Genomic DNA, 27,211 nt, shown 5'->3' on the forward strand with positions numbered 1-27,211 from the left:
GTGCCACACACATTCACACCCTGCCTGCTGTGAACAGCAGAGCACAGAGCAGAGGCCATCAGCCTTTCTGCTCAGTATGAACCATCTCCCATGCTCCAGGAATTTTCACCAAGAGCACAGCAGAGCTCCAGCCCACGGCAGTGAGTGTGCAAGTCTGCAGTGCAGGTGGATTGAAGCCCTGGGTGTGCCAGGGAGCACAAGAGCCGAGTGTGAGCCGGGGTGTGTGGGAGCCTGCACGTGTGCACAGCATGTGGAGCTGCAGTGAGCTCAGCAGCACTTGACAAGGCAGAGTTGTGTAAGTCTGGTTAAAAATGACACTCAGCTGTTGCATTACAGGAAGAAATGAGAAAAAAATTAAACATGGGAAAGTTTTTCTGTTTTTCGTTTTTTCTGTGTTGGCCACGTGTAAACTTCTTCCCAATTGCAGAGGGACTATTGCTGTCATTAAAACTGATGGGACCTGCAGCTCCTGGCTGAGGAGGTTGTTCCTATTCTGGAGACATGTATTTAACATCAGCCTTCACCTGACTCCTACTTCACCCATACACAGGGTAGTTCTCAGTGCTTTAGTCCCTCACCTCACACAAAGGACTGGTTCAAGTCTACCTTAAAAAACAGGGGTCTGGGGAGTTTCCAGCCCCACATTGAGGGGATCAGAGCATATTCCAAATGGGCTACAGTACCTCTGCTTCCACTCACAGCAGTCATGAGCCTGAGGTGATTGCTGGAAAAAGCTCCCAGCTGCATCCCACCCTCAGGATTTCCAAATTCCAATTCAACAGTTTTACTGGCTTTCCACCCTCGCTGCTCTTGTCCCACCACAGTGGGATGCAGCTGCCAGCTCAGCAGATTTGCCCTTAGCAGGATGTGCCATCACTGCTGATAAGGATCAGGTGTTCTGCACATGTTGTCCAAGCTGGCTTGGTTGTCTGTTCATTAAACTCATCCATAACTACTTCCCTCATCAGCCAGACTGGATCAGTTTTCCTTTAAATATTTCACTTTCTAGTGAATTCCTATTGCAAAGAAAGGGAGCTCTTACACACCAAGGTGGAGTGACAGCCCCCTTCCAGTTCCCAGCACAGTGCAAGTGAGGACCAAAGGATGAGAAGAGCCAAACAAAATGGGTTTCAGAGAATTCCAAGTGTGAACATCATACACTGGGGAAATATCGGCTTGTGAAAGAAAGGAGATATTCCCTAATTCCCCACACATACCATCTTCATCCTCCCTTCCTCTCCTTCAGGCCACAGTCAGAGTCAGGATGATTATGGTACTTAACCAAGAGGTAAAACATGGGGAGAACATGCCATGAGACCACTGGAAGAAGCGGCCACATCTCCAGTCTGGAAGCTGGATCAGTGCTGAGAGCAGGGAATGGTGCCTGAGGCAATGGAGGATGGTAGAGCACAACTGGGTCCAGACTGCTATCACACCATCAACTTTAATTTTTTAGTAGTATCTTTTTCCCCCCTGTAGCTGCTGTAGGGATGTTGTTTCACATTAAAGATTAATACACTCCACAGGGCTGGTCCCCATGGAAGCTATAAAGCTTACTAAAGTGGGATTATTTTGTGTCTAAGGCAATATTGTGAGGTGCATTCAATCTAACTCCTAACAAGCTTGAATCTGAAATTAATTTGTTAGGTGTCTTTATGGGGCTCCACTGATGTGAAATATGTTCTGGGGATTTGGTGAAAGGGAAAAGGGAAGAAGCAGGGAGGTGATGACTCCAAGTCTATAACCCTTGGTTTGGACACCCAAGGCTAAATCTGGCACAGAACAAATCTCAGCACTAAAGGGGAGGCTTGGGGAGTCAGACACTGAGTTTTGATCCAGGAATCCAATGTTCTGCCCAATTCTGCCCCAGACACCCTCTAGGACCTTGGTCAGTGCCCTTGAAAGCTTTTTTTTGGCCTTACTTTCCAGTTACCAACATGGAGTCACAGCAGTATTTGTGTGACTACTTGGACCATGAACTTGTTGGAGAGGCCAGAATCTGGTTGTAGCATCCACCAGAATGCAAATCTGCTGCCCACATGACTCACAAGGTGTTTCTGTCCTGTAAGCAATGAATGACAACCATGTCAGCCAGCTTTGTAAGGCAGCAGTTGAAAAAATCCAAGCTAAAAAGCTCCCTTTCCACCCAGCAGCATCACAGAGCAATGCAGTGAGCTGGGGCCTTCTGGTTCATGTCAACAAACATGATCATGCAAATGTCACATCTGTTAACAAACATGATCAGTGGGTGAGCAAGAACACGGGCTACAGTTCAGGGTAAATAAGTAGTGGGAGAAGAAAATGTTCCATGTGCTGATTCTGAGTCACATTCCAGTCATTTTCCAGCATCGTCCGTCCCTCAGTGCAAATGGAGGCTCCTGTTACAACCCCTTGTAGATTATTAGGTGGTTTAAGGTGGCCTTTTTCTAATACAAATTCAGTCTGGAGCATCAAATGTTCCTTATCTTACGAGTCTTCAGGATTCTTGGAGGAAAAATAGGCAAGTACTTTCTGTAAAGTGCAAGTTGTATTTGAATGTACACTTAATTTCATCGTGATTGATATCTGTGTGTTAATTATATTCTATTTTCGGCAATACCTTTGCTGTCACAAGGCAGTGCCTTTTATCCAAGGAGTTCAAATTGAATTAGAGACATTAATTAAAGCTCTCAGCACTCTAGTAAGGCAGGCAAGTGCTGTTACTCCCATTGTTTCTTGAAATAAGAAGAAAAGAATAGAGCTGGGTGCCTACTTAGCCACTTAAAAGGTAATTTTTATACAGTGGGGTAGCTCAGAATGATAGATTTTGCACAAAGTGATATTGCAAGGTCTGTTTCATCTGGGGGAGCCTGTGCAACTCCAGATCCCTCTATAAATGGGCAGACAGGATGCAATGCTCTGACTCTCCATCACTGGCTGTGAACACTCCACTACTCCTTTGCCTCCTGGGATTTTCTACCTTTCTCCCAACCTCTTCACCTTTCATTTATCCCTTCTATTAGACTCAAATTGATCTTGCAGACATCCCTCCTGTTTCCCCCATGCTCGTTGTTGTGAACTATTTCCATCAGAAATGCAGACCTGGGAACAAGAAATTACTGAACATATTATTTGCAGCAAAGAAATAAGCCCCCTATCTCTTTAAGCTTCATGCACCAATAATTCTTTCTTGTGTCCCACATTTGGTTCTTGGCAGGTTGAGAGAGGTTTCTGCCTGCTGCCATTTACCAGAGGGAGGAGGCTAACAATTGCTATTTGTATCTGAAACACTTCTGTTCTGCAGCAACTTCACACAGTGCTTTAGGATGCTGATAAATTAGTAAGAGGCTGAAGTGTCAGGGGAGAGATGAAAAAGCTTATGTTGGTTTAGAGCTCGACCCTGCAAAGTGACGAATGTCTGACCTCATTTCAGCAAACAGCTTAAGTGTACCCTTAATTTTAAGTAGGGATAAGCTCCTCTGGATTTTATTCAGCCATCTCTGCTTTGAGTTAACTGTGCACTCACATTCCTGCCAGACAGGTAACTACTGCCCTGCACCTTTAGGATTTAACTTGTGGCAGGTGAACTGGAGCAATAACATTCATGTCCTGCCCCTAACTCAGAGGTGGCCCATGGAGGTGCTGGAAGGCAGCACCCATGAAGCAGCTCTGCTTGTCCTTTGGGAACCCTGTCCAGCAATCCAACCAAGCTGGGGACACCTTTTCTGTCAGAGCCAGAGGAAAACAGGGAACACGGATGGAAAGGAATGGGGAAGCCAATCTGTCTGGGTCTGTTAAGTCATGGGAACTGCTGTGGATAAATCTGAGCTCTGGGAAAACAGAATTTGGGCACTTCTGACCTAGATGTCTTTATAGCTCAAACTTGCAGACACTGATATCTGACTGGAGTCAGGGATGGAGCTGCAATTCAGCAGTGGCTCTGAGTCCCTGGATGACTGTGGCATGCAACATTGTGAAATTCCAAATGGTTGTAAAGCTATTTCTTTATGTAAGTGGGATTTCACCATTTCAGGCAGTGATGACTGAATTCCTCCCCAAAACTCGGTAACTCTGCACTGATTGGTGTCCAAATTTGCATTATTCTTTAACCATTTCAGTTTTAAATATGCATGAGTGGTTAAACCTGTGGGATATTCATCAGCTGAAACATTTTTAGATGAGGAAAGGCAAGGAGAGAGGATGAGAAATACCTTTCCAAGAATACCAACACAGTCCACAAATTCTCTTCACTTTTGCCAAATTGCTCATGCTGAAAAAAATAACGATTGGGAGATGTCAGTGTTTGGGTTGTGAGAGCTCCAAGGGGAAACATTTCCAAATCTCTATATCAAACTACTCAAGCTTTTTTTCCTTTTGATTTGTCTCTCCATCCTCTTAAGAGAGAACAGTGATAAAAATATTACTTTTGACCTCAAATGACTTCGAGGAGAAGAGACTTTTTTTTCTCTTCAGTTTGTCAACACTTTGCTTACAACTTGTCAGAATATTCAGTGAACCAAAACCACCCTACAAACCCTCCTTTATTAATGCAGTTCAACCAGCAGCCTAAAGGGAGCAGGTTTTGTGCAGAAACTCTAATTACTCCCTGCCTGTAACGAGGTGAGAATCACACTGGTAACAGCTCCGTACCTGCTTTCAGCTCTTTTGTCCCCGCACTTCAGCTAATTATAAACCACTGGTGTGATGATGAGGAGGGTGAGAGGCGGCTTGAAACCGAGCAAGGCAGGGAGCAGCCTCCACCAAGTCACAAAAGCAGGTGGTGCTGGACAGAGGGAGTTAAACCTCAATAGTCCTCATGACAAAGCTACTGGGCAAGGTGCTCTGAATTCCAGGATCCTCAGGCTCTTGGTTCAGGGCTCTGTTTGGAGAGGAGAACCTCCTCACAGTGCTCAATAGTGCACACAGGTATGTGGTGAAGTGTCACAGGGCTGCAGAGGTGGTGAAGGGTCTGGGGGTGAAGCCACATGAGAAGACAATGAGGTTTGTTCAGCCTGGAGAGGAGGAGACCTCATTGTGGTGTTCAGATTCCTCACGAGGGGAGGTGGAGGGACAGGCACTGATCTGTTCTGTCTGGTGACCAATAATAGGACCTGAGGGAACGGCTGGAGCCATGTCAGGACAGGGTCAGGTTGGATCTCAGGAAAAGGTTCTTCCCCCAGAGGGTGATTGGCACTGACCAGGCTCCCCAGGGCAGTGGGCACAGCACCAAGGCTACCAGAGCTCCAGGAGCGTTTGGACAACGGTCTGAGGGCCAGAAGTTGGGCTGGATGGTCCTTGTGGGTCCCTTCCAACCCAAGACACCCTGTGATTCCGTGATGTTGAAGCCAGTCCTGCTGCACCGAGCCCGGACAGGTCCCACTGTAGGTGCTGCACAAACAGAAACCAGCAAGGCGGTCCATGCCCCAAAAAACTCACAATCTAATTAGGAGCCCAAGGACACCAGATGGCCAGGGACAGATGGGGGAGCACGAGGGAACAGTGAGATAATACCGCTCAGCGGGCTGTGGAGCAGTGGTGTCAGCACACCAGCAGCCCGACTGTTGGCAGGATTTTGATAGCTATTGTCACAAATGAGAGTTAAAAATAGGGAGGCTGGATAATGAGCTCTCTTTGTAGATGTTTGTGAGGAACTCCTCTCATTTGTGAAGTGGCAGAGATAGGATGAATATAGATGATAATAATAATAATGATAAATTGCACTTTTCTGAGCTGCTTATTAAAAAAAAATATGATGGGTGGTGAGCAGTGATTTCTATTAAGCACTGCCCTGAACTTGAAATTATTCCTACTATTATTAAATTATTGTCCTAGCTAGTCCACTTCCCCATAATTTCATTCTAAGTTACACAAAAATGCAGCCCTTTCTTCTGTCTTCCTCTGTATTTATACACCTCATATCAAAGTCCAGTAATCTCATAAGTGTTAATAGATTTTTATCCTTGCAGTAGCTTTAGGAGATCGGGAAGTGCTGCTTTTTCCATTCTGCAGAATGGGAATTGAGACACGGGGTAGATTAATGACTTGTCCCAGCTCATTTTATAACTGCTTCAGGAATTCAGCCCAAATCTCTTAAGTCTCAGCTCAATGCTACGTCTCCTTGCAGTACCCTTCCTACGCACCTTCCTGCTACTATTCCAGAATTAGCTGGGACTTGCCACAGAGCTGCTTAGAATTTTTTTGGATTGCTCATTTCATGTCAGGAAAATGCCAATTCATCAGAGGCAAAACACTTTGTAGAAATTTGTTGATTTAAGGGGAAAAAAAGGCATTTTGATCAAGTCAGCTTTTCTTTGGAACAGAATGTGTCGAGTGTTCAGTTTGGAAAGGATCGGTTCAAGATTGTGTTTTGTTTTTCATTACATGTTGAGTAATATACATTCAAAATCAAAATGAAGTGTTTTCTTAAACAGCGTGTTTTGACTGAGCCAAAATAGATTTTGTAATTTATGCATAAGAGGAAATATCCAAATTCATTTAATACTGTTCTTGCATTTTGGAACAAGAAACACCTGCAAACCAGACACAATAAACTGAACAAAAATCATACTATTCCCTACAGTTTCTACTGGAAATTTAGGAAGGAGAGTAATCTGAATACTCAGTTCAGTGAGGCCTGTGTCAGACTCCAGAAATCCTGGGTTTGGGTTTCATGCCCCTTCCATCCCGTGGGCCAATCTTGCTTTTCTAATCTATTCCATTGTAACCATTGGGACCTGTAAGCAGAGAGACTGAAGGAAAAAAAAATTCATGCCCAAACTGCCCTGAAGAGCAATAGTGTAACATTCAATCCAAGAAAGTCAACTCTTATCCCACACCTGCCATTCCTTGCAATAATTTTGTTGTTCTGAAGTTCATTCCTGGGCAGAGACTTTGCCACAAAAGCCACATGGAGTGACCCCACTCCACAGGGTTTGGGGAATACAAACTACCACTTCTGATTGAGGTATGTTAAGAAGCTGATGTTACCAAATGAACCTTGCAAATGGTTTATCTTCCCATTTTTCTTGTCCCTCAGAAAGGAGCTTAGCCTCTGACCTGGGTCTTTTGTGTTCCTCTGCTCTAACTGGAGGAGCAGAAGAGGTTAAAATCCACAGGCTTCTCTTGGTACAGCTCCTGTTGCTTGGATAATGACAGCCCTGCCAGCCAGAGTGAAAAGCACCATTTAATTTGGAGCTTCCTTCCGGGCACCAGGTTCAGCCACCACTCAGCTGGATGAAGCCAAGGGAACCAGGGGCAGATGAAGAGGGGAGAGAAAAGGGACCCCGAGCTGGCAGCTGAAATTTCTGACCTCAGGCAGCTCTGCTTTCCTCATCCCACTGAGCGGATGAGGAACTTGCTGTGGCCATAAAATCTCCATGTGCATTTGGCCACGCAGTCTCCTGCAGGGTCTGTCTTAGACCCTTGTGCACAGTCCTGCCAGGACACTCCAGAGACAAGGTGGGACCTCCAGAGGACAGCCCAGCTCAGAGCTGTGCAGAGGAACAGAGCTGCACGTGGGGCCAGGGTGAGGATAAGTACTCCCTTCACATCTCTGCAACTCCCTGAGGGATGCTGTGCAGAGACTTGGAGGTGTGTTCCACAAATCACTAATTTAAGTGTTTAGGATGGACTCTTTTAGTTCACAGGACACTCGTGTGAGGCTGAAAACACCCAGGTTCAGCCCCTTCTACAGCCCTGCCACCCCATATAGAAATTCTCTGCATATTGATGCATAGGTGCCTAAATTCAGGATAGGAATGTGAGCTAGAAAATGTATTAGCCCCAAAAAACACCATTTTATGGGCAGCTTCTGAAACAGAAGTCAGAAATATTGAGTGCAGGTCTCCTGCTCTCAGAATGCACCAGCCCAGGCTCTGCCACTGCAGGTTCTCCTGGAAGGTCTATTGAAGTCAATGAGCCTTGGGTTGGATCTCATTGCAAAAAGATAATCAAATACCATATTAACTCTTAATTTGGAACAGAATATTAAATTAGAAGCTCGAATTAACCTGGAACTGCATTTATATAATGAGAAGATTTAAAATCTGTGTATCATGAAAGTGGGAGAACTCCTACCCAAAGCTGTTCTCACCAGCCCTGAACCCTGGAGCCACTCTACTGCAGCACTGCATTCCCACCTATTCCCTGAGCACTGAGCCTGGAAATCCCACTGAGACAGAAAGATGTGTGAAAAATAAAGCCATCTCACCCTTATCAGTAATAATCAGTCAAATCCAGAGGGCTGGTACCAGCTAGACCCCAACCAAAGCCAAGAACTGAAAAATCCCAGAGGATATTGAGGATGTGCACTGGAATCTCACCATCACCAACACTCTCTCCCATCAGTTCTGCAACACAGATCTGCTAAAAACCAAAGGAATTCAGTCCTTGCCAGGATCAAAGACCAAAACCACTCAGGTCTGACCATCTCCAACATTAAAGCAGTTTGAGAGCCAACTTTCAGGCCACCTCTAGCTGTGAGGTTTATTTATTTCCTTCTTTGAGACGGTTCTGCTCTGTGCTAAATCCATCTCCTGACCACCTGGAGCGTTTGAGAGTCTTGGCTGTGATGCTTGTCTGTTTAGATAGACTGTAAGCAGAGCTGGTCAAAAATTTTTGACAGAACAGTTTTTCACAGGAAAACGCAGTTCTCTCGAAATCCAAACGTTGCACGGGAACATGTCAATTTTGACAAACTTTTTTACGTTTAAAATGTCAAAACAAATCAGTTTGATTTTCTCTCTTCATTTCAGTCATGTTGAAATGTTTAATTTTGAGGAAATAAACACATTATTTTTATATTGTTTCAGTTAATTTGTTTTGACATTTTTACACATTTTGTATTGTATTGATATAAGTTGAAAATATACTGTAGATTGAATAAAATATTTGATCCTGTTTCATTTATTACATGTGTTACCATTAGACAATGATAAATATTTCTCATGGCATTTTAGTGCTTCGGCGCCACAGGAACGGAAAATATTGATGATCTCAAATTATTATTACTTTTGAATTTTTAGGTCGCAAGAGCCTTGTGGGATCCTGGTTCTCCTTCATGCTGAAGCTTAAAAAAAAACCCCAACCACATATCAAAAGGCAAGAATTTCCCAAGGAAATAGCATCTCCATTTTCCAGGCAGGTCTGTCAGCTCAATGACAGCATGGCACAGCCCCACTCCCCTCTGCAAACCAGAAAACCCTCTTCTCCACTTGCTAAAGAAGAAAAAGGAAGAAAATGCAGATTTTCCCAGAGTGGAATTTGTATGCAATGTTTTCATGAGCATCAGGTATTTAAGTTTGAATACCATTGACCTCCTGGGGCCTTTGGCTTCCAAACCACTTATGTGCTTTTAAAAGATATATTCCACCTCCTTCTTGGAAGTCTACCTGCTTGGTTGTTTGGGGTTTTTTCTTGTTTTAAATCACATTTTTGCTTCTCCTCTGAATTTCTGCCATTGCTTCTGTGCTGGGGGTGGTGACAATGGGTTGAAAACAAGGGCAAAGCAAGTGGAAAAGGGAGGGCGAGAACGGCAGCGCAGAGTGAGCCTGGAACGAGGCAACTTATTGATCCTTCATTTCATGGAGGGAAATGTCCCCAGCGGCTCCTGTGCAGCTCAATAGGAGATGGAGGCAGGGCTGGATGGCCAGAGGCCACACAGTCCATTTGAAATGGGGAGAAAAGCAGGACCCCAGCGTGAGGCTGTGCCTGATGGTGGATGGAGCGAGAGGCAGAGCATGACCAACCTCCTTCTCCTCCCTTCATCAGGGTAAAAGGAAGCTCCAGTAGGTACTAAGGGCTGCTCCTTCCCATTGAGGCCATGCCTGACCGTTGTCTTTCCCTTTTCCCCCCTTTCATGAGGGTGAAAGAAAGTTCCAATACATAGTAAGAGCTGCTCCTTCCCATCAAAGGTTCAGCACCCCTTGGAGAGAGGGGTCAGTCCTCACCACCACAGTGTTTGTCCAGTGGGAATAAAAAGGAGAAGCATTCCTCACCTTTGGAGGTTTATTCACAGCAGCAGAGGGTTTTTCTGTCTGCTTTTCCTCTTAAAGAGACCTGCCTCGACCGCCAGGCACCGCGGTTGAAAATCTGAATTTCCACACACAGCTGCTGAGAGGGCACCTCTGCATGTAGATCTGTCTGGATGTCTCCTCGTGCTCCAGCTGGCCTGTCACTATGGATTACAGCTTCCAGCTAATAGTGAGCACTGCTGGAGTCTGAGACTTCCATTAAAAGCCGAGGTTTCCACCTCCCCGCCCCACAAATGGCTCCATCCCAGACGTGGCCTCATCTCTGGGGTGGGGAAGGAGCAAAGTGCCTCAATTTGTTTCTGTGTTAGGCAACAATGGAACAAGCTGAAGGCAGAAAAAGAGGTTTGAGGATGATAAATTCTGAACACTGTGGATAATTTACTTGAAAGTTGATCTTACCTCTTGTCATCAGCACATCTGTAGTGCTGGTGCCCTATCCCTCTGACAGCAAGGGTACAATGGAGCACTGAATTACCCCCTGGAAGAGTCCTTGAGGGAAATGCTTCATTAGTCCAAGCTGTATTGTGGAGTATCTTTGGAAAGCAGGAATGCTCCTGCGGGGAGGGATTGCCCATCCATGCCAGACTCTGCAAATCATCAACCCTTCATGGCCAGAGGAATTGAAGGGTGCTGACAGATCCAAGAGAATCGGCCTGGGCACTTGACCTTTCCCCGTTGCCAGGGAGGAAATTGCTGACCAGGAAGAATAGCACATGTTCCATCAGGCTCTACAGAGGGAGGGAAGAGGGTCTGGAAGAATTGAGAGCTGTTTGTAAAGCAAACACTGCTGCTTCAGCACAGCCTGTGCAGTTGGCCAGCACTACCATCACTCGTGGGCATGCTGAAGGGTGACTTCCAGTTTGGCAAGTGCCAGGTGCCATCACAACTCCTCCTGCTCCAATGGAGGCATTCAGGAAAGGCTTCTGTGTGAATGCTGAGAGATTCACACCTTTGGGGCTGGGGGAAGGACAGGACATGCTGAGTGGCAGTTTACAGTTTCACTGGCATGGTGTCCTGCAGTCCCCTCCACCAGCACACTGCTGACTTCTGCTACATCTCCCCCACACTGGAGAGATCCTACGTGCCTCTGCAGCTTCCCAAAGTGACTTTGTCTGAGAGCAATCCAGAGCAGGCGTCACATTCGTGTCTTCAACAGCCTGACTCCCAGGAAGATCCTGTGCAACAAGCTGGCCAAATCCAAATCTGAAAAACACCTCCATCGCTGGTCATGATTAATTAATTCTGCTTCGACATTCCCCAGGGCACCTAGCAGCTAGTCAGAGCTGCCAGAGACAGAGACACTGCTGTGGAAAAGGAATAAACAGACTTTCCTCAGCTGCAGACGTGGAATTCGATAATAAATAGCTAGCTAGATAAATAATTTTCTGTGAGTGTTAAATGCAGAACAGGAGTACAGCTGGCTTATCCCTGTGAAATCAAAGGTGTTTGGAAGGAGTTTCCAGAGAAAGAAGAGTATTTAGAGTCTACTGTGCTCATGAAGACATAGCCTGAAGTTATCCATCATGGCTAATGTGACTGTTTACAATGACAGACAGCTATTCCTGGACATTTTATTCTTGGTATAATATTCTCAGACCAGAGCAGCTCAAGGAAACTTCCTTCTAATTTACATCTCTGTTTTCTCCCTCCTCCTGCCCGGATTGCAGACTAGGCAACATCTTTGTTCCCGCAGCGCCCACACGGTCTCTCCAACCAGCTGTTGTGGGCTTGGCCTGTGTTCCTCAGGGAGCTGCAGCTGTCAGCCCAAAGGACAGGCTCTTGAGCCTCTCCTCCTGTGTGCCCTTTTAATGCCTCTGTCCCCTAAACCCATAGGCCCTGCCCAGGTTTGTCTATTCCCCACCCAGCAGAGGCTGCGGTGACAAACACGAGGGATTTGAGGAACTCAGCAGGAGCTCCGGTGACATCCCGGATCCAGGTACAGACCTGGGAGTGTGTTGTAGTGAGCAGATGGCTGTCTAATCCCTGCCAGCATGGCAGCCCCGGTGTGCAGGGAGCACCCCCAACCCCTGTCTCATTGAATATGCACATTCACAGCTGATTTTACTCGAGCACTGCAAGTCCCTGTGCACAAACCATCCAGATAAATCCAGGGCGAGACGTCCTCGACTGAGGTCCTGTCCCAGCAAAGAGGGCAGATCTGCTGGTTCCCTTTTGCCCACACATCTCCTGGTCCTGTAAGTCTTTGCTGCCCCTTTGGCCTCTGAATCCCTGAGGGTACAAGTCCACCTTGCAGATATGTTGATGTTCTCCTCCCGAGACATTCAGTTCAGACTCTGCTCCCACAGCACTGAGGGTTCCGAGCGTGCAATAGGTTCCTCTGCCTTCCTTCACACCTTTGTCCAGAAATCAGTTCAGATCATCCCTTCCTCCCTCTTTACTCTTCACCCACCTTGCTCCTCCTTTATCCATCCCATCAGGCACAGCCAAGACATGTTATTAACACTTGCCACTTCGTTAGCAATCCTCTCCAGGAGGAGGAAAGAGGGAAGTGTGCAAAAAAATAGAGTGTCAGGAAACTTGGATTAAAGGAAGAGTAGCAAAGACTTGAAGGTGTGAATGAGAAAGTGCAGGAGTAGAAGAAGTATGAGAGAAATCTAATGGGTGAGAAAGAGATTTATAATTAACCCATAGGCTAGTGAGAAAGTGAGGAACGGAAGTCAAGAGCGTAGGATTCTCTATATGTTCCTTCTCCTGATTTAATCTGACTTCAGACAAATCTTTTTACTTTCTCCTTTTATCTCCCATCGCTCTGGACCCTTTGAGTGTGTGTTATTTGAGGTATGAATTGTCTTTAACCGCCTGTAGCATAAAGGGAACTGCAATCACAGGCACCAAGGATGCGAGACATTGTTTTTAACACATCCTAAAATTAGGCTCAGAAAAGTGCTTGGGGATTGTCTGCCAATGTTTATTAATTCAGACTGAATTCATTAGACAGTTACTGTCAAAAAAGGGGATGGGAAAAAAAATTAAAAGAATCGAAGTACACAAGTGCATTATTTCTTAACTTAAATGTTTTCTGATGAGGTGTTTGTTAAGTGGATCTAGAAAGAAGTGGAAAAAAACCCCAAACCAACCAAAAGTGGAATAATATGGTTATGGAAAAAAAAAGATTATGCCTCTCTGCTAAATGTAAATATTGAAGTGATTTTCTACTCCCCTTTCCTTCTAGTCTCAAATATAAAATCTTTTCATTCTTCCCCTGCCACGCTAATTATATCTAAATACCTTAAAGTAATTTTTTCCCTTCATTTTTTGTTCCAGAACCAAACTGATGGAAAAAAAAAAGAGAAGTCATTATCCACCTATTCCTACCAGGAATTCCAATAACTGTCTGTCAGATCTTCATAACAACATGAGGGATATCAGCAAGGCTGAGTTTCTGTGAATTTCTTAAGCTGACAACTTTCAGAGTCCTTTTCTCTCTTCTAGTCTAAACCTGCATTCAACAGAGAACTTAGAGTGAAATAATTAGATTTACAGAAAAATAAATGAGCAAATCCTTGTATCAAAAAGGAGAGAAAAGTTCCCAGGAAATGATCTGAGAGTGGATTTACTTTTTCCGTTAGAAATTGCCACATAGTGCTGGTTTATTTTAAGATGGTGACACAATCCCTTTTTACCCTCTATTTCTCTGAATTCTTTCTTTTCACTTCTCTTGGCTCTCATTTTTATTTTTTTTCAAGCACCACTATCCCAAACACAGAACCAAACAGGCACGAGGTCCCTACAGAAAACTGGAACGTGGGATGTCCAAGTGCATATGACATTAAGCAAAAAAAAAAAAAGCAGAGCTCCCTGAATCAGCAATCCCTGACTCAACCCCCTAAAGAGCTCTTGGAACACACAGGGATGGGAACAGCCTGTTCCAGGGATCCTGCTCCTCAGGCCCCATTTGAATCTGTTGTCATGTCTGGTCTCCCAAGCACAGGACCCTGCTCACAGCCACCCACCAGCAATCTTTGTCCTAGAGGTATGTGGGGAAGAATCACCTGCTTAGCTTCCAGTGGATTTAAAGAGAATTAGGCACATATACAGAAATTGGGCATCAAAATATCTCCGGGTGTTTCCACATTGCCAAAGATCTTGGCTGCTGTGTGCCTCAGCCATAGACATTGCCCTTGCATTTGTTTGCTCTTGGGGTTTCTTCAGGAGGAAAGAAACTTCCACTAAGAAGTAACCCAGTTCTGAGTATATTTTGCTTTATTAACATCAGTTGTGGGCAATATGAGTAAGCAGAAACCCTCCAAAGGCTTATTGTCATCCTCCAGAATCCTCCAGCACTGTCCCAGCAGACCCTGCACGCTTGAACACTCTGCATGTGGGGCATGGAAAATGCATCCTTGAGCCTCTCTCTACAAAAAGTCTGCATTATTGAGCTGGAAATCAGCCTTCATATCCTTTCAAATGCTTGAAGCTTTAAAATCACACCTAAAAATAAAATCCAGAATGTGTCTCAGCTCTCCTGTTGATTTCCTTTTCCCCAGCTCCAAATCTTATAGCTGGAGGTCTGCAGACAAGCAGGAACACTGTGCAAGGGCAGCAGAGTGTGTGTTTGTCCCCAGCACTTCTGGCCACCACTATTATGGCACCCGAGGGAGGGTCATGCCCCAGCATCAAAGTTATCTGAGACACGAAGGGTTTGGGCACTGCAGTTCACTGGTCTCAAGGCTCTACAAAAAAGCTGCCTTGGAGGAGCAGCAGCGAGGAAAAAAGCGCAGCCACGGACAAAATTTCTGCCTTCAGACTTGAAAACAAAGTAATGGGAAGCACTGCAGGAGAATGCACTGGCAGGAAAGACTTATCAGCCTCTTTTGCTCTTCTTTTTCATATAAGCAGCTTTATCATTAATTGCTATTTACTGCAAATGCTGAAATTGGTAAAAAAGATTAATATGGTGAACTGAAAGAGCAGCCTTGACTCAGGCTTCTTAAAGCACAATGCACAGCTCTATGTGTGTGTGTTTGCACCTGCCCTTCGCTGTGGGTGTTGTGGAAGTCCCCATTTCTGTGTGCAAGGGAGGGATATTCCAGTGAAAGGATGACTTTGCCAGTGGTCTTGGGCAAAGAGGAGAGAAATTAATTCAGGCCAGATTTCTAAAGGTTGAGCCATTTTTCTGGGGTGGAGGGGAGACAAATGCAAACCAGTGCTGCTTTTGCCCAGCACTGGAAATGTGAAGACTCAGCACTGCTGACGACCAGTCTTTGGGGGGGTAATATTTCCTGAGGACAGGGGATGCTGAATTCTTTAAAAAAAAAAAATCCAGATTTTTCCTCGTGCCAAACTTGGATCCAAGTTCTCTGGGTAGTTGAGATTCACTGTGTGAGCTGGAGGGCTCAGAGCTGCAGCACTGACTGTGAGAGATTCGGCTCCTGTGCATGGAAACACATGCATTTAAAAAGCTCTTCTGGAAGCTATCAGCCTAAGTGACCTGCCCAAGGTCATATATAACATGTTGGTGACAGCACCATGATTGAACTATCTTGCTACAGCGCTGCTTTATTCACACAGTGCTCTTGCATCCCAAAACAGCCTCTGCTCCTGATCCACTGCTCCCTTCCCCTCCTTATCACAGTCTCCTTAGAGACACATCTGTCCTGTGCTCTGTAAACCATAATATACCTGCAGTCTTTTATTCACTATCTGTCACCATGCAGTTTTATTGCATATCCCTGAATTATCCAGCCTAGGCTACAATCTACTTATTCCTGCCAGCCATTCTCCCTTTCGACCCTCACCTCACCTTTCAGCCTTCTCAGTGTTTTAAGTCTTTCAGGCACTTGAAATGCAGGGACAATCCTGATTCTCTGGGGGAAATCCAGCAGAATTTCACTGTGGCCAGTCTGCTGGTCTCCCTCTCTTTTCTAAATGCAGGTGGTTGGAAATCAGAAGCTAGCAGTGGTCTCTGCAGTCCCATTTGAACCAATCCTTCAAGAATACTAACTCACAGCTGCCATTTTAAAGCTCTGTTCCCCATTCTTGCCATCTATAAAATTTTATTCCCCTCCTCTCTCTGCTCCTTTCATCAGAAATCAATCTTCCAATAATGCAGGTAAATTGCAGTCCTACCTTATAGCTATTTTTTTGCATGCATCTTTCTCGTGAATTTTGCAGAACTAAAGCTCCCTTGTCCATCCTTCCCCTTTCCAGCCAAGCCCATAAGCACAGTAATCATCACACCTACACGACACCTCACCAGCAGATTTGCACCTGCTGGTCACATCTCTCTCCTGTTTGCAATCCAGGAGGCAAAGGAATCATTTGTCCCAACGTGGCAATTTGTCTCAGCATTCACACTTGCCTTGCTGATGAACTTTGTGTTCCCACCTGCCAGCTCTCCCCTCTCTCCACCCAGCCCCACTCACACACCTCTCAGAACTTAATTCCACTTATTGATGTGCTTCCCTCACAGCCATCAGCTGTCCATCCTTCCCACTTTTCTGGGAGGAACTGCTTTATTCCTTGTCTCAGCCTCAGAGCAGATGACCATTGAAGAATAGTCTCCTCTCTGCTCACTCATGGCCACTGGAGAAGGGACCCTCAGCAAGTGTCACCTGTCGAAGCTGAACATCCCTGTCTGCATACAACAGCCTGGCCTCTCTGCACCCAAATGTCTTTCTTCAGGAACAGGACAAAAAATGGCTGAAGGGAGAGGAAGGGTGTGGAGAAAGGCAGGTTCCTCCTCCCTCTCAGCAGCGTGGCCTCGGTGATGGTGGATGACTATGGGCAGGATGCAGGATTGTGTCCAGCACACACAGACAGGGTGGACCTCTGTCTGCAGGAGGCACCTCGAGACCCTCAGGTGCATGGGGATATGGCTCTGGGGAGAAAATGTGGGGAGAGGACATGGCTCCATAGCTGATCTCTCTCCACTGTGTCACTCCTACCAGGCTGGTTTGGTTAAATCTCAAGGTTTCATGCACTTGTCTCTGCCGCAGCCTTCCTGCGTCAGCTTGGGCAAATTCTTTAAGGTGACATTTTACAAACACCTTGGAGGCTGATTTTCCAACTGTTCCCCATATCCCACTGCGATATTTAAGGCCCTGTCTTCTAAAATGTTCCACTACCCTGCCACTGACTAGTTTCAAAATCTGTCAAGGCAAAACTGCAAACTGAAATGCTTCCAGTGACTCTAACAGGATTTGAATCGATCCCCGAGCCCTGTGCTGCACTTCCTCTGGTTCTGAGCAGAGGTGATGGCATTCCCTGTCTCTTGTCCTCCTCCTCTGTCCAGACCGCAGGCCCTTGAGGGCGGGAAGCTTGCATCCATACAGCTCCTGGTGCTGGGAGACTCCAGGCTCACCCGAGCTCTGCACCATCCCGCAGATAACGGCGGCGATGGAGGAAACCGAGATGTGCAGCTCAGGGTCACTGCAGCTGCTTATACCCACCCCTTTTATGTCCTGCTCCAGTATCTACTGTAATCACTGAAATTACTTTTGTGGGAGTTGACACAGAGGAAGAGATTCCTGGATTGATATTCTGCCCGGCATTGATGAAAACCTTTTTGTAATACCTTAATCCAGCACCCACAGAAGCAATTTGCTAATCTCTTGCTGACTTAGCTTCTAGCAGGATCGACCATAGACAGTCATATTACCTGGCCAACCATATTATGTTCCTTTTATGCAGAGAGAAAATGTCCTTCCTGACCTCAGAAGATGGTCAGCCTTTGCTTTGAAGCATGAGATCTGATTACCATTGTCCCAGATTGCAGGGCTGCAAATGCTATTAATTGCTACAAAGTTACGTAGCCTTTTACACTTCAAATCCATCCGGACTTTCATCTCAGCGACATCCTGCAGCAGGGAATTGTGTGGCTTCACCATACGCTGAAGAAAGGACTATTTCCTTTTAATTTGCCTTAAAAGTTGCGCCCTTTAGTTTTGATGTGTCCTCTTGTTCTTGTATCATCAAAGTGTTAAAATGCTTCTGATCACTTTTCATTTTAACCTTCATATACCTTTGCACTGGAACCTGAATTTCCCTTCTCGCTCCTCACTTTCCCAGACTAGATAAACTATTATTTCCAGGCTTTCTTTATTTAACTTGTTAATATTTGTAAAGCAATTTAAAATGTATTAATATGGTTCAATTATAATATCACTCCTATTTTCCATCCTTCCTTTTAATGTCTCAAGTGTCCATCTAATTTGCCATCAATCTCCATTGATTCTCCCTCTGATGATATGTTAGTCTTTATAATATCCCGGGGAATATTTCTTCTGCCTTCCTGACCAGCATTTTGGAACAAAGAAGCTGAACGCTGACGGATCATAAACATGATTCACTCTGCACTCAGCATGTGTATGGATTTGCTGTTGCTCGGGCTTTGATCCTGGAAATAGGTTTCATTATGTCTGTGGGGCTGTAATTAAAAATTTGTCTGTGTGATTCCACTTGCAGGATGGGGCTCTTTGCAGTCAGGATTGCACTGGGTCGGCCACACCTGAGCACAGGAGTGAAACCAAGCCTGTATTTGATATTTTTGAGCAATATCTGAGCACTCAGTGACATATCCTGCAGCAGTGGGGTCCTTGAGACAACAAGGGTGAATTGATATCTGTCCAGTCACAAACTGGGGAGAAAAATGAGACGTGGATATTCACTCCTTCTCTTTCCCATAGAAAGTCGGAGACACCCAAGGAAACTATGTGGTACTAGATGTAAAAAATTCTAAGCAAAATATCTCTGCAGGCAACTCATAACTTACTCCATTGCTGCAGAATGTTATGAAAACCAAAACCATAAATGGAGACAGTAAAGAAATAGTCACACACAGCATCTTCCTGGTGACACTGCACATGACAGCCCTCAGACAACTGGCTGCACGTCCCCACATAGCTGAGAGGTTATCCCTGGAGTGACAGCACCCATCCATGCCTTTCTGATCCCTTCACTGTCCTTCTGGTTTGGTTAGACCACTTCCCAGTTTCTCCCAGTCTCAGCAAGGCCCAATCCAGCTCCATCACCAAAGTGTCAGCAAATACCCCGAGCAGCACCTCCAGTTCCAATCAGTCTTTTAACTTCAACTCTTCTCCCCCAAGAAGCAAATGAATGGATTGATACACATGTATTTCTAATTGCACAAAAAGGATTTTATCAAAATGTTTCTGAGAACTCAAGTTACTTTAAGCCAACATCATATAAATATTGTGGGGGAAATCCTAACTGGTCTCTTTTCCCTGGTTGATTTAGATTTATCTGTTCACTGGCCTAAAACATGGTACAACAACCCTCCATCATTTTCAAATACTTTATAGTTCTCTTTTAGGAGAGTGGAAATGGCAGATAAACACATTATCAGCATTCTCAGGCATAAAACAGCAAAGCCTGGAGTTGTTTTGCAGAAGCAACTCCGAATTTGGACGACATGACAATAAGTAATTCTAGAAATAGCTGCTGCTCTTAGGGCTACGTTACAGAGATCCTTGTTGCTGCTTTTTTTCTCTCTCTTCACAGTTTTAGCACAAACACTGTGCTGTCTTTGTTAGCTCTTCCCTTTGACTTCCTCAGTATTTCTCAGGCATCTTTCAATCTCACCTTGTACCTCCTGAGCTCTCCGTGCTCCCTCAAAACACACCTTTGATTTTGACTGCCAGTCTCCCCCAGCACAGAGCAGTGTGGGAAATGGTTGGAATAACTCTAACATCCTCCTGTTCTGGGCAGGGAGGGGGTCTGAGCCAGGAGGGACCCAGAGCCACAGATGTACCCCAGCATATGTCTGAGGGTTCGCTTACCCGCTCACCATCTGTACCTGCTGGAAGAGCAGCCACATGCCCAAAGCTGCCAGGCTGCTCCAGCACCCGCATCCTGCCTCACTGCTGTCTGTCACTGATCCCAGAAGTCCAGCTAAAGAGTCACACCCGCTTATCCCAGTCCTCCTACCTGTCTTGAATCCTCAACCTCCTCCCCAGGGTCACAGCTCGTTCCCATCCATCCTTCCTTGGTTAGTTTTAGGTTTTTTGTAATTTTCTACCTCTGAACTACTGAACACGTCTTTTTTATTTATTTTTCTGGCCCTGCAGCCTCACCTGGAATGTGCTGCCCACAGGAGGTGACGGTTTTAAAGCTCACCCTGTCTCCCACCCTGCTTAGCAAGTCAGCATCCACAACTGCAAGGATAAATTACCACAGAGGTCTCCAGTGTTAGCAATGCATCTGACACCTTCATGCACAGCTACAGCAGGGCAAAGAGATGGCTAAACAGGATCCATTGTGCCGACTCAGGACTTCTGGCCAGAACTGCATCCAAAATCATGATGGACACAGCAGAGTCTAGAGCACAGGCCAGGTTCTAAATCACACTCTAAATCAAAGCCTAAGAAAGAGATCCTCACTCACCACGGAGCCAGTTAACAGCCCTGGCTCCAACAGCCTGGGATGATTTACAGCAAGTGGTTGCAAGCTTTTCACAGGCACTGCTGTACAACATATTCCGGCTGGAATATGCATAGATATAGAAGTCCAAGTTGTGAGAAGATCTGTCGTAAGGCTCCAGGCTGTATCTTCTATAAACACCAGGTGAAAGGACGTGCTGCCTATCGGGATAACCAGGAGACAGATCCCAGGCACGAAGAGACTGCAAGATCCAGAGCTACTCTACTGGAAATCAGGAGTGCGGAGAATGGATGGGAGTATGAGAGCTCCCTCTACTCCTACGTTCTGTTTTGATTTCCAACGAAAAGCCCTGGAGCAAATTGTTTTTTCTGGAGCTTCTCTTACGTGTGAGAACCTCTCATAGCTTGGTTTGCAAGCTTTTGTGTCGTTGCTTGGTATGTGTCAGCCCAGGGCTGACTTTGCTGTAATTCCTGACCCTCTGGGAGGGAAGATGTTGCTGTGATGGCAACACTCCACTGAACGGTGCCCACTGCTACCAGGCACAGAGAATTGCTCTAGGGCCTGAAAGCCATGCTGGTGCTCCTGGCACCTCAGTTTCTACCTCTGCCCAGCATTTCCGTCACCAATACAAACAGTGAACAACAACAGCGTGTGTCTGGCAAGGGCTGTTCACTCCCTCCTCCTCTGCAGGTCACCATCTGAAGCTGGTTTACATTATTCACTCCCATCAGTTGCTGCCTCTCTGACTTACTGTTATTCCTATTGCCAGTGGAATAGGTGATCCATCAGCAGTGCAACTAGTAGTTTTTCTGAAATAGGAGCCAGGAATCATATGTATGGATTTCAAGCAGTTGGGGATGTTATGTCAACACCTAGAGACCTGCCATCACCAGAGCTGCAGTGGCTTTGGTGGCACCCTGAGTCCCCTTCTCACCCAGCACTGAGCTCCAAACGGGCCTGTCAGGGACACAGCAGAGCTCTGTGCAGAGCTGAGCTCTGCCAGCTGCGCTGTGCAGGCAACAATAAAATGGATGTAGAGCACATGACTTCAGAAGAACAAACAGCAAAAATAAATAAGAGAGTCTTTCTCTCCCTCCTGCGATGCTGCTTGCAGGTCCTGCCTCAAGGCTGCAAGAAAACAGCTCCCCAAGCAGGGGGCTGCAAAGGCTGAGACATGTTGTGTTATACTCCCCAGCCCAAGCGCACAGGGAATCCTGGGCCTGACTTAGCTCCTTTTCAAAATGACATGTTTATACCCAGTTTATAGCACCTTCACTTAGGATCTGATCCAGCATTCCTGAAATAAACTTGATTCTTTCAATAGCCTTCAGCTCAGCCTAAATCAGCTGCTCCTCTGATTTCTGTTCTTCCTTCTGTTCCTCCCTCCCACTAGTCCCAGCACTTTTCCTTCCCTGGCCTAGTCCACCCATCCAGCAACAGCCACCCCATGCCTACTCTCAAACCTTGGGGAATGCCACCTCATTTGCCTAGTCCAGCTCTGCCCATGCTTGTTTCTCTCCAGACAGAAGAACCCAGCAGATATATCCAGTTTCCTTCCCCAGGCCTCTCTGCTTGATAATATTTCCCTTTTCCACACCAATTGCAGCCACGAGCTGCTGCAGCCTGTCCACCCAAGCTCCAGGCCCAGCAAGTCAGCTGGATGTGGTCACGCAGAGGCACAGCCAGCAGGGAAAGACCTCCCCTGGCATCTGGAAACACTCTGGGGTACCACACATCGCTGGGAGGTGCTTTGCCCTGACTCAGCTCAGCACCATTCCATAGCTCAGCATCCTGCTCCAGCAACCATTTCCAGGGAAGGGGGAGAACCACAGGACCAGCCCAGGGTCTGTGGGTCTTCTAGAAGTCAGATCTCTGTGTGTGTGTGGATATTCTCCCTCTCTGGGAAGCTGCTCTGTGTGGCCTGGAAGGAAATGGGCCAAGGTCCTTACGGTTGTTAAAAATCCCGTGATACTTTCGCGAGGGGGACGGTGTAAATCAAACCACCGGGCACGAGCTCCCTCGCTCCGGGTAATTTATATTCTGCCTCACTAAGTTCATCTCTGCACTTCCAATGCATGAAGTGATTTTTCACTTCCCCTGTAGTATTTGCTGGCACGGAAAAGCTGCTGGGCTCTGTCCCAGAAGTAGCTGCATTTCATCACCGGGTGAACGATCCCTGCGCGCACCGGGTCGGGCCCCCGCAGGCTCCGCTCGCCCCGCGGCTCCGCAGCGGGAGGACTCGGCCCCGCACCCGGCCGGCACCGAGCGCCCGCACCCGGCCGCCCCCGCCTTATGGTGGGAGCTTGGCCCCGCTCCGCGGGGATGCGCACAGGGGATGCAGGTGGAGGGTATGGGCAGAGGGTGCGGGAGGGGGGTGCGGGCGGGGGATGAGGGAAGGTGGTGCGGGCAGCGTACGCGGGAAGGATGATGCGGGCAGGGGGTGAGGGCAGGAAGATGTGGGAGGGGGATGCGGGGCAGGGGACACGGGTAGGGGATGTGGGTGAAGGATGCGGGCAGGGGATGCAGGCAGGGGATGCGGGCAGGGGGATGCAGTCGTGGGATGTGGGCAGGGGGTGCGGGCAGGGGGTACGGGCAGGAGGATAAGGGCGGTGGGTATGGGCAAGGGGTGCAGACAGGAGGATGCAGGCGCTGGGTATGGGCAGGGGGTACAGGCAGTGGGTATGGGCAGGCGTGCGGGCAGGGATGCGGGCAGGGGGTGCGGACAGGGATGCGGGCAGTGGGTATGGGCAGGGGTGCAGGAAGGGGTGCAGGCAGGGGGTGCGGGCAGGGGGTACAGGCAGGGGTGCAGGCAGGGGTGCGGGCAGGGGTGCAGGCAGGGGTGCGGGCAGGGGTGCGGGCAGGGGTGTTGGCAGTGGGTACAGGCAGGGGTGCGGGCAGGGGTACGGGCAGGGGTGCGGACGGTGGGTACAGGCAGGGGTGCAGGCAGTGGGTACAGGCAGGGGTGCGGGCAGGGGTACAGGCAGTGGGTACAGGCAGGGGTACAGGCAGAGGTGCGGGTAGGGGTGCGGGCAGTGGGTACAGGCAGGGGTACAGGCAGGGGTGCGGGCAGGGGCTGCCCCGCTTTCCCGGCGCTCGGTGGAGCCACAGCGCCCCCTCCTGGGGTGCGGCGGCAGAGCCCTCGGGCCGCGCTGGCGCAGCGGGCGCGGGGCGCCGAGCGCGGGGTGTGTTCCCTTCCCGGGGGTCCCTCCCTGACTTCCCATCTCCGAACGCCGCGCCTCGGGGTGCTCTGGGGGCTCTTCACACTCATGTCTGTTCTTCAGCGGTTTGGGTTTTTTTGGAGGTAGGGGGTTACCGATTAATTTTTTCCTGCCTGCTCAACGTCCCTGCATCAGCTATAAACACCGAGCCCTGGGTAAAGTCTAAAAATCCACATCCATTTCTGGAGGTGGGCAGGGAGCCAGGTGTGGATGTGCCGGTTCTGGAGTTGGTTCCTGCAGTGCTTTCCCGAGCAATGAGCCTGGAGCAGGCACTGGGGCTCCTGCCTGAGCAAAAATGGGAGGGTTTGGCTTTGAACTATTTCTGTCACACAGATAACAATGATTATTGTCTGCTGGCAGACCCATTCCCACATAGTGTTTAACACCAGCCTTACCCACACTTCCAATGTAGTAAACAGTGGAGGTGAGGAGGGAACACAGATTCATCCCCCATCATCTCTTTTGGGACACCTTTTACCTATAAGCAAGCCAATTCACCATATGTTCCTCCTTTCCCAAGTTTTAATATACACTTTAGTTGGCCTCATTATATTCCTGCTCTTGGAGGATTGCACAGTATCCTGACTAGGCCCTATGGAAAAAGGGGAAGGGGAGGAAGGTCAGAGAGAGAGGTTAAATACCTCTAACACCAGTGACATCATCTCCCCCACACACACTAAGTCATCTCTGATCAAAGGGGCTTGCAAAGGGAGCATCTGTACTGTGAGGATGGAAGGTTTCTCTCTGAACCACCATAACACTGAAGTGGAGCCTTGCACTGTGTGTTTTAGCTATGGATGTGTGTGTGGTTTTGCTCACACACACACACACACACACGTTAAAAACCACCGTAACTCCAGCAGAGCTCTTCCCATACTCCCAGACTCCAGCTTTTATCAGAGAAGGCATGATGGGTATGGAATTGCCACTGCTCCCCCAGCCATTTCCCTGCTCCCCTGTCTGCTGCTCGTCTGCCTTTCTTTCCAGGAGTGAAATCATCCCCGAGTCCTGGGAACGTGCAAAGAGCAGTAAAACAACCGTAGACACACAAAATGTAGCAGCTTTTCTGCTGAGTCGCAAAGGGCTTTGGAGTCAGACAAACCCCACATCAATGCCTGGAGCAAACTACAAGGGAGAAGACTACGCTGGAGGAGCAAACCACCTACTGCGAGCCCTGCAAAGAAGACAAGCATGTGTGTGCTCATGTGAACGTCTGAAGGCTTGATTCACATAATAAGAATATCAATGCAGCTATTTCTGTGGATCCAGTCTGTGTGTCTGAGCGTGGGGGAACTGCGGGGCCGCAGAGCTGGAATAGGTGTTTGCATCCATGGGAGAGCGAGCTCGAGATGCCGTGTGTGAGCACGGGGTGGGCTGTGCGAGTTCCCAGCATGTGTTTGGTGTGCTTAGCGTATACATGCATGAGGGAGACCACGGCTGCTTGTCTGTGCGGTGTGTGGGAGGGAGAGAGTCCGGGTCTGTCTGTCTGTCTGTCGCTCACAAGCAGAGCTGATCAATATTTTTCCTTCATAAGGAATTTTTTAAAAAACCTTTCATATTTCTTACACCGAACCCACATCTCCTCTTTGCTTACTCCCTCCTCCTCTCACTATCCTCCAAATACTTCTCTACAACTCCTGGGAAAGAGCTTTACTGTCATTAACAAATTATTATTATTATGCATCCAGATGAGCAGCCAGAGTAAAGCATGAAGGACCCTTCTATCCTACCTAGTGCAGATGTCAATCACACGGCTAAATTCAGACACCAATTCTGCCGGCGTTTCATCTGCTGCTGGGTTCCCTCCGGGAAGAGGAGACTGCATCCAAGAAGTGACACCCCCTCCCCTTCCCCACTCCCAGGTACCAGCACGGGGGGACTCTCCAAAACCAAAACACACACTCACACCTACAACCCTCTTCCGATCGTCTCTGGGGCTTTAGTCCTAGACTGTGATGGACCTCGGGGATGATGCAATGGCGTGGAGATGCCCCCCGTGCCCCCATTCCCCAAGGACTGGAAAAAGGCAAAGTTATGCTCCACACCAGCCTCGCGAGCAGCACTGAGAGCTGAGCGAGGGAAACCCATCTCCTGCGCCGTGCGGTGCAGCCCCCCGCCATCGGCGCCCTCCCCCGGCTCTGCCGCTGTCTCCCATCCCCGCTGGAAGTCGAGGCAATCAGCCCGGTGTGGGATTCGAGGCGACAGACTTTCCTTTTTTTCCTCCGCGGTTTGCTCGTCACTTGCGCGAGCGGAGCAGCGGATTAAGTGGAGATGACACCATCTCCTTGGGGACGGTCCCCCCCCGCTCCGGGATGTATCGATACTCCGGAATACAGATGGATCCCGGCTGCCTCCCACCCCCGCCGCCACCCCCGCCTCTCCGCCAGCCCCGCCGAGCCGGGGGCTGAGCCCCCATCGCGAAGCATCCTCGGCGGGCTGCGCCTTGCCCCAGCACGAACCAGCGCTCCCAGTCTTCCCAGTGCCGGCGGACCCCGGCCCCTCCTCAGCACCGCGCACGCAGAACCGCTAACGGGGCTGCGGGACTTTTCCTTCCATCCATCCCCGCCGCCGCCCCGCCGTGCCCAGGGCGGGGGTGCGGGCGGTGCGGGCGGAGGGGCCGCGGGCGCGGTTACACAACGCGGGCAGGACGGGGGAGCCCGGCCCCGGGCACGGGCAGAGCCGCAGCCGCAGCGCAGCGCTCGCCTTTACCTGATGCTTAATGTCCCTCTCTGGCGGAGATCGGGTCGCCCGTGGGTTTTATTCGGCTCGGTAGGAACTTGTGGGAGAGCTTCTCTGTCCAGCTCGCATACTGGGTGCGGGGCTGATGCTGCAGGCGTGAAAATCCTGGGGCTCTAGCAGTCCTTTTCATGCTCAGACAGAAAATCCCCTTCCTTGATCCAGATCGCGGGCATTAAGGGCAGAGGCAAAAAAAAAAAAAAATTCCTTTTCTCCCCTTCTTCCTTTTCCTTTTTCTTGCCTTTTTTTTTCCCCCTTCCTGTGCCTCCCCCTCTCTTCTGCTGCTCAGTTCGTAGCCATCGGGGGAAGGAGCAGAGGCAGCAGGGAGAATGGAGAGGGGGTTAGAAATAAAAATGAAAAAGGCTCCAGGAGGGAAGCGAGAGGCTGGGCTTGCCACAGAGGGAGGGGCTTGGAGCGGGCTGGAGAGGATGAATGGGGAAGAGGAAAGCAGGGAGGAGCCCCAGCCTGGCCATTTTATTCTAAGAAGTGTTTTGTACATAATTAGAGAAGGGGAGGGGCCGGGGGCAAAAAGGAGGGACTTAAGCTCCGGCCAGACGGAGCCTGGGCCGTGGGAAGGGAGGATGAGCCCGGGAAGGGCCGCCGGACGGGGCTGTGGGGGAATCAAAACTTGTCTACCGAGGGGACATCCGAGGGGATTTGGGGAGGAGGCTGCAGCGGGACCGGTTGCCATTCCAGGCAGCTCTCATCCATTTAATTTTTTTTTTATTTTTTTCTCCCCAACACGCCTTCTATTTTCACCTCCCCGGAGCCAGACAGCGCGGGGTTCCATCGGCTGGGGGCGAGGGGAGCAGGATGGTGCCCATCCTGACTCCACACTGGGGGGGTCCCACCCTTCTTTGGGGAGCTGGGGGGGGGAGCCGTTCC

The 27,211-nt window shown here is 48.4% G+C and overlaps 1 protein-coding gene across 1 annotated transcript in view; it reads right to left on the bottom strand.

Moving 5' to 3' along the window:
* Positions 1–26,699, bottom strand: part of BRINP1 (BMP/retinoic acid inducible neural specific 1) — an 89,157-nt gene extending 62,458 nt beyond the window's left edge. The window contains exon 1 of the mRNA XM_027687800.1: positions 26,300–26,699. The gene's annotated coding sequence lies outside the window, so the exon portion shown is untranslated. The remainder of the gene's footprint in view (positions 1–26,299) is intronic.
* Positions 26,700–27,211: the final 512 nt, after the last annotated feature.

The sequence above is a fragment of the Neopelma chrysocephalum genome, unplaced genomic scaffold (genome assembly GCF_003984885.1).
Source record: "Neopelma chrysocephalum unplaced genomic scaffold, ASM398488v2 Primary Assembly neopelma1_74, whole genome shotgun sequence".
Taxonomy (NCBI): Eukaryota; Metazoa; Chordata; class Aves; order Passeriformes; family Pipridae; genus Neopelma; species Neopelma chrysocephalum.